Source organism: Brassica rapa, chromosome A06 (genome assembly GCF_000309985.2).
Source record: "Brassica rapa cultivar Chiifu-401-42 chromosome A06, CAAS_Brap_v3.01, whole genome shotgun sequence".
Classification (NCBI taxonomy): Eukaryota; Viridiplantae; Streptophyta; class Magnoliopsida; order Brassicales; family Brassicaceae; genus Brassica; species Brassica rapa.
Window position 1 is genome coordinate 15400151 of NC_024800.2, and position 4165 is coordinate 15404315.

The following is a 4165-nucleotide window of genomic DNA, read 5'->3' on the forward strand; positions in this document are numbered from 1 at the left end:
CCAACCCTGAATAGTGGCCCTGCATCTAAATATCACTTCCAACCAAAGTTACATTTATTATTTACTCGCTTGTTACGATTGCTATTTCATTTAAACATTTGTAACCCTTAGAATTAATAAACACTAGATTTAATTGTTCCCTAACTCCTTGTGGATTCGATCCCTAAGTACTACCTCTGAACCTCTTTTGATGAGAGTAACACTCCTTAGGATAATTTGAGTGGTATCAAATTTGGCGTCGTTGCCGGGGAGCTTTGATCGCCATTAGATTTAGTTTTATTAATTCTCTTTTTTTTTTTACCCCTTTTCTAATAATCTTTTTCTTGTCTTTTCAGGTGCATGCCCATCGGTACCAGAAGCAACAAGGAGAAAGACTTGCTGTTCTCAGACGATCCTGCTCATTTGGAACGCACCATCCGTAGAGGTCAACGTTCCACATCGCTCGAACAAATTCGTCGTCGATCGATACGCACAATCAACCGTCGACCGACACCAGACAGTCATCGTCGATCGGTCTTAGTTGTTCGACAACGATCAATACTACACCGCGTACGACGATCGATACCGTGTCGTCAAAAATGGTAAACATTATTATTCTAACTCAGGATGAGAACGGAAACCTGTATGACCAGGCCGGTCATCTGCGTAATACAACAGGTCAGAAAATAGATGCTCAGGGAACTGTAATCCCTGATGCTGATGCTACAGGAGCTGCTCAAACTGTAGATGAGGACGCTCGATCAAAACCACTGGCCGACTACAATCGCCCAGATGAGTACTATTCCAACAGATCAGCTATTCGACTTCCGGAGATCCAGAAGCAGAATTTCGAGCTGAAGCCTCAATACTACACTCTCGTGTCGCAGATACCCTACTCTGGGTTACCGCACGAGCATCCTATGGACCATTTGGAACGGTTCGAGGATCTAATCGCTGCTATTCGGATGGAAGGAGTCCTCGAAGATTACTTGCTGTGCAAGCTCTTCAGATACACGCTGAATGGAGAAGCGATGCACTAGCTTAGGCAGCAACCCACCGGATCTTTAACATCCTGGAGCGACATCAAGAATGCTTTCCTACGAAACTTCTTCGATGAGGTGCGCGCTGAAGAACTTCGGAACAAAATTTCCACATTCTCGCAGAAGGCTGGAGAGTCCTTCAAAGATGCGTGGATTAGATTTAGGTTCTTCCAGCGAGACTGTCCACGCCACAGATTTAACAAAATGCAGCTGCTAAGCACTTTCTTCCGAGGTCTCGCCTTACAGTATCAAATGGCCCTTGATATGGCGAGTGAATGAAACTTCACTACTCGGAATCCGTTGGAAGCCGTGAGACTTATCGAAAACCTTGCTAACAGCAGCAGCACCAAAAACACTGACTCTGAACGGAAGAAGTCTGTAGCCTCTATCGGGAAGGAACAGATGGACAAGAGTAAGAGCTAATGTTAGATGTGGTGCACGAACTTCTTAGGAAGCAAGTCTGTTCAGCTGAAGGAGAAAGTAGCAGATTGGAAGGAGAAGAAGATGTGAACTACATCGGAGGAAACCGGATTCCAAAAATTTGGAAACCAGGGCGGAAACAGAAACTTCTTTGGAAATGGCCAAAGAAGTAACCTAAGTTCACAATTTCAAAAACCCTTCAACAACAGCAAGAGCTACTCGAACTCTTACTATCAAAATCCACCACCCCAGACTCAGGAAAGCAAGATAGAAGAAATGGTTGATCGAGTACTGTTGGGACAACAACAAATCACTGTGGATTTCAGCGGTAAGATAGACTCCGCCTACAACAATCTGAACACCAAAATCGAGACCTTAGGGACTCAGGTGAGAAAACTTGAAACCCAAGTAATTCAGACGGGCGAGACTATAAAGAGGCAAGAAGCTTTCGCTAGAGAGGCAGGAGCCGACAAAGGAAAACACCACGTAAATGCCATCATAGATGATGATTTCTGGCAAGAGGTGAGAAAGGAAAAGCTTGAGGCAGGAGATTTCAAAATCGAAAGCTCCATGAGTCTCGGCGGATCCCAATGGTGTCGACCGATGTCGATGAACTCGCATCGATCGACAGACCATGATGAAGATCGATGGACGGATTACTCCAGTCATCGATCGACGTCGTCTGCCAAATCGACTGAATGCAATGCGGTTCGAATTCTAACTCATGAAGAATTCGCAGCTAAGCATCCTCACCCACCCTCCCCTTTCTATGACAAAATCGATCGATCGGTTGAGCCAACCATCGATCGACAGAGTGAGTCCGACGTCGATCGTCAAAACACACCTCCCATCAATCGACAGGCACCTCTGACATACCGAGTGCGGTTACCATCAATCGATAATGATTACATCAATGCACTCAGACCACCACCTAAACCATTAGCAAACCCACCGAACTAAAACCCAACCCTTGAAATAGTTCACCAGAATTTGTTCAAGTAGAACAAGAATCTGAAGGGAGAAGGTTAAGGAAAAGAAAGGAGAAGATTCCTAAAAACCTTAAGAGGGAAGCTAACGATAAGGAGATAGATGGTTTCACTAAACGAGTCCTCAGAATCCCAATCGAAAAACCTTTTGATGAAGCTTACTTCACACAACGGTTGTGGATGTTCTTCAGAGAAACAAAGGTAACCGAGGAGGACATTAGGAGAATGTTTCATCAAGTCAGAGAGAAGATGAAACACAGGATCACATTGACCAATCCTGGGAAGTTTGCAATACAATGCGTAGTCAAGGGTGTTGAATTTCCCCATTCAATGTGTGACACAGGAGCATCAGTTAGTATCCTCCCTAGGATCATGGCAGACAAGCTTGGTTTGACCATCGAACCCTCAACGGAATCCTTCGTGGATCTTTCAGAGAAACGATCAGGAGGTATCATAAGAGATAAGGAGGTACAGATTGGTAATGCCCTTGTCCCTGTAGATTTTCATGTCTTAGACATCGAGCTTAACTGAAACTCTTCACTTCTGCTTGGAAGATCTTTCCTAGCTACAGTAGGAGCTATATGTGACATGAACAAAAGCAAATTGTGTCTAACGCTCATAGACCCAAACATCCACTACGACCCCATCCGACCTAAGAGAAAGGTCATTAATTCTGTGGATTATGGGAAAGAACTTGGCTTCATTGGCGCATGCCATTGTGGAGCAGAGTATGAATCGGAGTACGAAACAGAGTACTCGGAATCGATCGACACCCCAACCTTTCCATCGATCGATTCAAATGAGTCAACGGTGACCGATGACCGCAACAACACGTCACTCGACGTAATGCACCCAATTGACCATTTCGCTTCACCTAATCATTGTTACCAAAATTTTGCCTTCCAACCTCCAAGCAAGAGAGGACATGATGATTATTCCATAGGCAGTTGGGCAGACAGTGGTTTCCATGAAAGTTTCGCAGTTGAAACTGTAATTACTTCACCTAATGAGGAACATACCGAGGAATACGATGAGGATTACTAGAAAGAACGTGCAATAGAAATGTCTTTGCAAGATGAAAGACTTGAAACACATAAGTTCACCAACACGTTTCCAACATCGTTTGACGCTGTGCACTCCAAATCGGTCGATACCCAACCTCGTCTAGCAAAACAACCGCTCACATCGATCGACACCAAAGGAACATCGATTGATATTCGCGCCGCAGCGAAAATTCAGGAGCAGGAGAATATTCCCTCCCCAACTAGGTTTATAGATACCTATATAAATCGTTTTGCACCTCCGAAACCACCTACACACATCAGAGCAAACACACAAGCAAACAAGATGAACACTCTTCCTCCTACATCAACAGAAAAATCCATGAAGATCAATCATGTCAAGAACACAAGTTCTGCAGAAATAATTCTGCCATCGATCGATGTAAGTGTATCTACATCGATCGATACTACTCTAAACCCTAATCTCTCTATTTCTAAAATGAATGATTATGCAAACATTGATTACGGTTTTCTACAACCTGATGAATTTGGTATTTTTAGGGACCTAGATGGCAACGCATGTGCAATGGATGGGAGGATTTTACAAGTGTCCAGAGAGGACATAGCAGACATCCTTCAAGTAGCCAATGGACCTGACAACCTATTCTCACAACAACGTGGCACTCCAGACGTCATTAAAACAGATCCTAACAACCACGCAGGAGTCGCCACAACAGAG

General features: G+C 44.2%; 1 non-coding gene across 1 annotated transcript; it reads right to left on the reverse strand.

Moving 5' to 3' along the window:
- Window positions 1–1109: 1109 nt before the first annotated feature.
- Window positions 1110–1216, reverse strand: LOC117126315. The gene has a single exon (XR_004448890.1). It is a non-coding gene; the product is annotated as a small nucleolar RNA R71 (small nucleolar RNA).
- Between the last annotated feature and the right edge of the window lie 2949 nt (window positions 1217–4165).